An 8902-nucleotide genomic window follows, 5' to 3' on the forward strand; every position below is an offset into this window, starting at 1 on the left:
CCAACAATAAGAATAATCACCTGATGGATGTTTCCCTATCATTTTTAAACCACTATTTAAACTAGTATGCCCATGTTGACCCATACTTCCTCTCTCATACTCATTATACTATAATTTCTTATGATTACCTCCTTCTGTATTTCATGTAAATGCCTTCGTCTTTCTTCTAAATTCCATCTCTCCTGCCATATATTATTTTTTTTATCTTTAATACTTACTTTTATTTCTGCTCTACTTAATGGGACATCATATTCAATTTCTCTTGCTTTAACTGCTTCTTTAGCCAACTGATCTACTTTTTCATTACCTACAATTCCTTTTTGTGCTGGAACCCATGTGAATTGAATACTTATTTTTTGTTGTTTTATACCATATAACAAATAACTAACTTCATCTAAAAGATCTTGACAGGTTTCAGATTGTCCACTTATAATACTTGTTAAGCAAGACATTGAATTTGAACAGATAACTACGTAACACCCATTGCAATGCCAAAATAAATAAAATAATTGCCAACATTTCTGCTGAAAAAAATCTTTGTTAGATTGGCGGGGTGCGAACAACTTATAAGTGCATACCGCCACCTACTGTACATGAGTGTGTAGCTCTATTGTTCCACCTACTATTAATCTATTTTTTATTTAAGTGTTATGTAAAAATAAAAACAATGCTTTATTAATAACCAAATATTCTTTCCCATCTCCATCTGTCCCTAAAATTCCTTTAATACTCCATTCTCTCCCTTTTTCCATAATTACTTTCCTCATCTTCTCTCTTTGAATTGCATATTTAATGCAATCAATCAAAACATGATCTACATTTTCTTTTTTATTTCACAACCCTCATATATATCATTATTTCTCTTTCCTAGTACAAACAAAAAACTCATTCAAGTAGGTATGTCCAGTTCTCACTCTAGTATGAATTATCTACAAGAGGAAAACAGAGGAACAACTGGCACAAAACAACGTCAGAGATGAGTGGAGGGGTCTGAATAACATCTCCAGCTTTGGGCAGAGGAACACCACCAGCAGGGCTGCAGGGACATCAAGTCTGCTGACGGGCTTAACAGGTTTTTAACACAGTTTGACCCCCCTCACACCACCCCCCGCCCTCTCCTCCACTCTTTACTGTCTCCAATGCCGACTAGGCAAGACATGGCTCAACAGGGGGATTAGCTCAGATGGTAGAGCGCTCGCTTAGCATGCGAGAGGTAGCGGGATCGATGCCCGCATCCTCCAGTTCTTTTTTTTCTACGGTTAGTTTGAATCTTTTCTTTGGATTTGGGCGAATCTTTAAAAATAAGCTGTAATAAACCACTAATATAGAATAAATAACATACAATAGTGTATATATATATATATATATATATATATATATATATATATATATATATATATACACACAATATTTATTACATGTATAAAATACTTAAAGTTGAAATGAGCAAATTATGGAAACGCTCCCGATGTCTTCAACCCCCAGGACACATAGACCTACCCTCCCCCTCACCACCACTCTCACCAACCCTCCACCCACTCACACCCTCTGCCATGCCTCCCTCCCCCCTCACAGTCACAGCGATGCAGTTGAGAGGCCAGCTGAAGGGACTTAGACAGAGGAAAGCCTCTGCACCAGACGGGATTCCTCCAAGCTGATGTAACGAGTACATTTCTCCACTGTGAGATCAATAAAGTCAATCAATCAATCANACCAGATCATCCAGTAAGATTGATTCAAAGTTTTCTATCTCAGGAAAACCAGTTGATTGCATCGACTCATTGACTCAAAGGCAATTGCTCACACTAAGAATGACTGTAGCAACAGTAGAGAGGAAAAACTCCAGCAGAACCAGGCTCAGTTAGCATCCATCTGCTGAGGCTGACTGGGGTTCAAGGAGACAAAAGCAGAGATACAAAAGGCAAGTGTAAAAGGCGGCCCCGTCCAGGAAACACACAGCCAGGCAGACGAGCAACGAGCCAGCTCCCATGTTAGAGGATGAAGAGAGCACATCCAGCCAGTCACAGTCAGAGAAACAGGCTGATCTCCAACATCTATAAACAAAGGCGTTCATGGCAGCAGCGCAGCTGATATTTCTCTCCAGGATGGAGTTACAGCCAAACAGGAACAGACCAGATGAAGCTATGAGAAAAAGCAGACGTATTAGAGATTGAAATAACAGATTCTGCAGAGTGGGAGAATATCCATCTGTTTTTAATATTTGAATATATATTAGCCCCATGTTTCTTTCATCAGAACATCAAAATGTGCAACAAACACAACATTAGTCCTCTCCCCCGCTAAACAATGCTACTGTGCTGTTATTTGAAATTAAATATTGTCAAATAGGGGTGGATCTAAATGGGGGAACAGTGGGGACCATGCCCCCCTAGCCAATTATTGGCCACCCCTGTGGCCCCTCCCTACCAGGTGATTTGTTGTTCTTGCTGGGATATAATTCACCAGCACTGGAACAAACAGAAGAAATAGTAGTAGTCTCAAGATGGCGCCAAGCATGCAGCAGCCTGTTACATGGGCTCTGTGTTCTCCTTTCCTACTTTCTCCATTCTATATTGTTTTTGGAAATTTCTTTGTGTTAGTGAATATTGTATCTGATATTCTGAAAGTATGAGCACACAGGACTCCAACTTCTGGGACTACAGTATAGTGCTGAGCTCACAGTTTGACCACCCTCACACCAGCCCCCTCCCTCTCCTCAACTCTTTGCATGTCTCCAACCCTCACCGCCACTCTCACCAACCCCCCCACCCACTCACACCCTCTGCCATGCCTCCCTCCCCCCTCACAGTCACTGCGATGCATTCGAGAGGCCAGCTGAAGGGACTTAGACAGAGGAAAGCCTCTGGACCAGACGGGATTCCTCCAAGCTGATGTAACAACTAAATTTCTCCACTGTGAAATCAATAAAGTCAATCAATCAATCAGCTGACTGAAAATAACCTCCAGCTTCTGTCTGAGTTTATTTACTGCCTGTCACAACCGGCCATTATTTCTATTGTTATCAGCTGCCCTGGAGCTTCCTTCTTTTACGTCAGTGACCAATCCCACCCGTTCCCCGCCTACAGTCAGCCAATCAGGTGATTGTTGTAAGTTCACAGTGAGTAACACTGCAGAGTTGCTAACTCAAGTGTGAGGCCTTGGTAAGGTGTCTCTGCTGTTGTCAAAAAACTGTCTTTAGAAGTTGTAAGAACACATCTGTCATTGATGCACGGGACAAGGAATAAGTTCTCCTTTTTTCAAAAAATGGCTCAACAGGGGGATTAGCTCAGATGGTAGAGCGCTCGCTTAGCATGCGAGAGGTAGCGGGATCGATGCCCGCATCCTCCAGTTTTCCTTTTCTACGGTTAATTTGACCCTTTTCTTTGGATTTGGGGGCATCTTTAAAGATAAGCTGTAATAAACCATTACTATAGAATACATAACATATGGTAGTGTATATGTATAATATTACATGTATAAAATACTACTAAAATACATGTATAAAATACTAAAATATTACATGTATAAAATACTTGAGATGAGCAAATTATGGAAACCTACTGATGAGATCATATTGGTTTCTGAAAGCTGCCGCAGCTTTTACATTTTTCTACACTATTACAGCTAAAATGTTTTAATGTTGTCATTTATTATATTCAAGAAGAAGAGTTTCCTCCAGATGTCTTATATCCTGAAATGTAAGCAAACTCTAACTGTAAGGAAGAGGACATCAGGGCAACTGAAGTTAAAGACAGTGAAGAAGATGTAGCACATAGAGCCACCACCAGGGGGAGCACTGCTCTTACAAATGTCAGTCCTGCAAATGAAGCCAGAGTTCAAATCCCAGCCAGGGGAGCCTCTGCAGCTGCAGCAGGGGTGAAGCTATACGTGAGAGGATTTCAGTAAGAAGTTGGCCTGAGTCTGGCTGTCTGATGCAGAACAAGTTTAATGCTGTAATTACCCAGAAACATGAAAACAAGACATTGTGTATAAAAAATATTGAACTACAATTTCTCACCAGCTTCTTGTTCCATCTCTGTCTCCTCATTCTGGCCTGTTCCTCCGTCTCTGCTGTCTCTTCCTGTTTTTGCTGCATTCACACATAAACCAGAACAAATTACTATTATCCAGTGTTAAATGATACCATTGAACTGTTTCTAGTTGTTCTCTCACCTGAGCTGTTCTACTGCCTTCTGAAAAAGGACAAAAAAAAAAGTATGTTTGTTTCTAAATTAAGCNACACAGAGATAAAAAATTTAGCCCCAGCCTCCAACCAGCCAATCAGTGAACACCTCATCTTCTTGTGGACCAATCACGTCCCAGTTTTGGGCTTACTTTGGACCAATCACTTTTCACCTTCTGGATTCTATAGAAACCCTCTGAGAAAGCTGAAGAGCTGTCATCATGTAGTTGACAGGAGCTGGACTGCTTTTACAAGCCCCAAGTTTAAACATATTGTCTTTATAACTCCTCAATATGTGACAGATTGGACCTCAATAACTAATTAACATAACAATGTTATTAAAATTGAATGATCATAATTCTATTAATTATAAATGCCTGAGGTGAAATATGGACATTACCCTGAGCCAAAAAACAAAAATGATATTACAGTTGGTATAGAAACAGCAATATACCTAATACTGCTTTTTTTCTTGTTAAAATCTTTTACATTTTCTTTTATGTATTTATTACACAGATTATATGCAGATCTATGGAAGAAAAACAGTTTCATTGGAATCTGCCTTTTTTTTAACACCAAATTTTAAACACTGAATTTTTTTAACACTTATTTTTTAAACACTGGTTTTTCTTTTAGACATTGAATTCCTTACACTCAATTTTCTCTGGTAAAATTCAACAGAAAAAAAATCAGTAGGAAAAAAATCCAGCTGCAAAAAAATTCAGCTGCAAAAATTCAGCCGCAAATGTGATGACCTTCTAGTGAACTTAAGCCAAAGCAATCTACACTTGATAAGAGTCGAGCAGCTTCTAGCCAATGAAATAAGCTAATTTGGTCACATGACACAACAGCTTTTTTTCAGTAAAAAAAAAAAAAAATTCACCAGAAAAAAATTCATCTGCAAGAAGGCAAAGGACAGGCCAAACACCAACATGGCTCTGTAGGAGGCAAACATGCTGAAGAGGCTTCCCACTGTGACTGCTGCTGCCACTCAGAGCAGGCCACCAATAGCTGTCAGTGTGGCCCATCAGGAAAGACCGACCACAGGCAGATGACCTCTGTGACCCCCTGCTGGTCCAGGTAGAGCCTGGCGGAAGGACACCAGGTACTCGGCCAAATCCTGGTCCAACAACTGCAGCCTGCAAGGAAGCATTAGTACACAAACAGCATGAAGAACAGAAATGAGGAACATGTCGCTGCAGATAATGAGTAGACTGCTTTCAGGAGGCTGGTCTACAGCACTGGACCCAGCTGCTGTTCTGGACCAGAGGCTATACGATTCAGGTATATCTTATTTAAAAAGAGCCATTTTACACTAGTTGAACTGGATTTTACCTGGTACATATAAACTATTAGCTGTCATATATCAATATCAACATTCCAAAGGTTTCAAGATAAGTTTTTCCAAAGCAGTGAAACAGTGTTAAACAGCAAAAATAAGACAGAATTTTAATGCTAAGGATGAAATAATGTTTTATCCTGGGAGGCCCTATGCAAAGCGGCGGAGGAGCAAAGCAGTCAGAAACGTTTGTGGGTTCGAGACCAGCTTTGGATAAACAATGTTTTAAATCCAAAGAATAAATAACTAAAATCCTCTCTAAGGGTCATCATTTCAATTAATATTTGCATATTTTGTGCATGTGAAATCATTTTCGCTTGTAGTAATTTTGTAAGGCTAAAAGAGAGATGGGTTAGAGCTGATTTATACTCAGAAGCCAGTTTGTCTGCATGTGTTTCAGTAAATGCAAATGTTTCCCCGCCCTCTCTGCAGACACTCTGCTGCACCTCTACAAAATTGTAGGTGACCTCAGAGAGTGCAGCGGACAGGAGGCCTCTGATTGGTCAAATCTACATCCACTCTACACTATGCGTGTTTCCCAGTGTGAGAACGCTGGGACTCTTTTTCCACCTGGATCCCCGCTCTTTTTCGCCCTCATGTCCCTCCATGGTTGCACAAACTTGCCCCCACTTCCTCAACGCCTCGGCCGTATCTAGACCCACGGCTGGTTCCTGATTGTCCCTGTTGCATTGTGGCGTGGAATAACAACACAGAACACGCTTCAATATTGGGCATAAATCAAAAATATCTGCAACAATCTCACTGCGACACACTGCTGCGGGAGGAGAACCAGCCTATGAAAGGCGAGATGCACCCACAAAGATGCGCTGAGGGGCCCCGAGTGGAGTGTCCGCCACAATGGCTTAGAACGCAAATGTGTATGAACGACTGAGAGAGACTCCTGCCTGCTCAACAGCAGACACACAATTCAATTCAATTAATTTATTCACAACACGTCATCTCAAGGCACTTTACAGTTCACCAGATCATCCAGTAAGATTGATTCAAAGTTTTCTATCTCAGGAAAACCAGTTGATTGCATCGACTCATTGACTCAAAGGCAATTGCTCACACTAAGAATGACTGTAGCAACAGTAGAGAGGAAAAACTCCAGCAGAACCAGGCTCAGTTAGCATCCATCTGCTGAGGCTGACTGGGGTTCAAGGAGACAAAAGCAGAGATACAAAAGGCAAGTGTAAAAGGCGGCCCCGTCCAGGAAACACACAGCCAGGCAGACGAGCAACGAGCCAGCTCCCATGTTAGAGGATGAAGAGAGCACATCCAGCCAGTCACAGTCAGAGAAACAGGCTGATCTCCAACATCTATAAACAAAGGCGTTCATGGCAGCAGCGCAGCTGATATTTCTCTCCAGGATGGAGTTACAGCCAAACAGGAACAGACCAGATGAAGCTATGAGAAAAAGCAGACGTATTAGAGATTGAAATAACAGATTCTGCAGAGTGGGAGAATATCCATCTGTTTTTAATATTTGAATATATATTAGCCCCATGTTTCTTTCATCAGAACATCAAAATGTGCAACAAACACAACATTAGTCCTCTCCCCCGCTAAACAATGCTACTGTGCTGTTATTTGAAATTAAATATTGTCAAATAGGGGTGGATCTAAATGGGGGAACAGTGGGGACCATGCCCCCCTAGCCAATTATTGGCCACCCCTGTGGCCCCTCCCTACCAGGTGATTTGTTGTTCTTGCTGGGATATAATTCACCAGCACTGGAACAAACAGAAGAAATAGTAGTAGTCTCAAGATGGCGCCAAGCATGCAGCAGCCTGTTACATGGGCTCTGTGTTCTCCTTTCCTACTTTCTCCATTCTATATTGTTTTTGGAAATTTCTTTGTGTTAGTGAATATTGTATCTGATATTCTGAAAGTATGAGCACACAGGACTCCAACTTCTGGGACTACAGTATAGTGCTGAGCTCACAGTTTGACCACCCTCACACCAGCCCCCTCCCTCTCCTCAACTCTTTGCATGTCTCCAACCCTCACTGCCACTCTCACCAACCCCCCCACCCACTCACACCCTCTGCCATGGCTCCCTCCCCCCTCACAGTCACTGCGATGCATTCGAGAGGCCAGCTGAAGGGACTTAGACAGAGGAAAGCCTCTGGACCAGACGGGATTCCTCCAAGCTGATGTAACAACTAAATTTCTCCACTGTGAAATCAATAAAGTCAATCAATCAATCAGCTGACTGAAAATAACCTCCAGCTTCTGTCTGAGTTTATTTACTGCCTGTCACTACCGACCATTATTTCTATTGTTATCAGCTGCCCTGGAGCTTCCTTCTTTTACGTCAGTGACCAATCCCACCCGTTCCTCGCCAACAGTCAGCCAATCAGGTGATTGTTGTAAGTTCACAGTGAGTAATACTGCAGAATTGCTAATTCAAGTGTGAGGCCTTGGTAAGGTGACCCTGCTGTGGTCAAATGTGTCTCATGTGGGACCACAAGACTGTCTTTAGTGGGTGCAAGAAGACGTATGTCATTGACGCACAGCACAGGGAGTAAGTTCTCCTTTTTTGGAGAAATTGCTCAACAGGGGGATTAGCTCAGATGGTAGAGCGCTCGCTTAGCATGCGAGAGGTAGCGGGATCGATGCCCGCATCCTCCAGTTTTCCTTTTCTACAGTTAATTTGACACTTTTCTTTGGATTTGGGGGCATCTTTAAAGATAAGCTGTAATAAACCATTACTCTAGAATACATAACATACGGTAGTGTATATGTATATATATAATATTACATGTATAAAATACATAAAGTTGAGATGAGCAAATTATGGAAACCTACTGATGAGGACATGTTGGTTTCTGAAAGCTGCCACAGCTTTTACATTTTTCTACACTATTACAGCTAAAATGTTTTAATGTTGTCATTTATTATATTCAAGAAGAAGAGTTTCCTCCAGATGTCTTATGTCCTGAAATGTAAGCAAACTCTAACTGTAAGGAAGAGGACATCAGGGCCACTGAAGTTAAAGACGGTGAAGAAGATGTAGCACGTAGAGTCACCACCAGGGGGAGCACTGCTCTTACAAATGTTAGTCCTGAAAATGAAGCCAGAGTTCAAATCCCAGCCAGGGGAGCCTCTGCAGCTGCAGCAGGGGCGAAGCTAGACATGAGATGATTTCAGTAAGAAGTTGGCCTGAGTCTGGCTGTCTGATGCAGAACAAGTTTAATGCTGTAGTTACAGGACCCAGAAACATGAAAACAAGACATTGTGTATAAAAAATATTGAACTACATTTCTCACCAGCTTCTTGTTCCATCTCTGTCTCCTCATTCTGGCCTGTTCCTCCGTCTCTGCTGTCTCTTCCTGTTTTTGCTGCATTCACACATAAACCAGAGCAAATTGCTA

General features: G+C 41.7%; 3 non-coding genes across 3 annotated transcripts; all 3 read left to right on the forward strand.

Annotated features, from left to right (window-relative positions):
* Nucleotides 1-1168: 1168 nt before the first annotated feature.
* On the forward strand, nucleotides 1169-1241 carry trnaa-agc. The gene has a single exon. It is a non-coding gene; the product is annotated as a tRNA-Ala (tRNA).
* Nucleotides 1242-3275: 2034 nt separating this feature from the next.
* Nucleotides 3276-3348, forward strand: trnaa-agc. The gene has a single exon. It is a non-coding gene; the product is annotated as a tRNA-Ala (tRNA).
* Nucleotides 3349-8086: 4738 nt separating this feature from the next.
* trnaa-agc lies at nucleotides 8087-8159 on the forward strand. The gene has a single exon. It is a non-coding gene; the product is annotated as a tRNA-Ala (tRNA).
* Nucleotides 8160-8902: the final 743 nt, after the last annotated feature.

The sequence above is a fragment of the Cyprinodon variegatus genome, unplaced genomic scaffold (genome assembly GCF_000732505.1).
Source record: "Cyprinodon variegatus isolate N-32 unplaced genomic scaffold, C_variegatus-1.0 Scaffold1042, whole genome shotgun sequence".
NCBI lineage: Eukaryota > Metazoa > Chordata > Actinopteri > Cyprinodontiformes > Cyprinodontidae > Cyprinodon > Cyprinodon variegatus.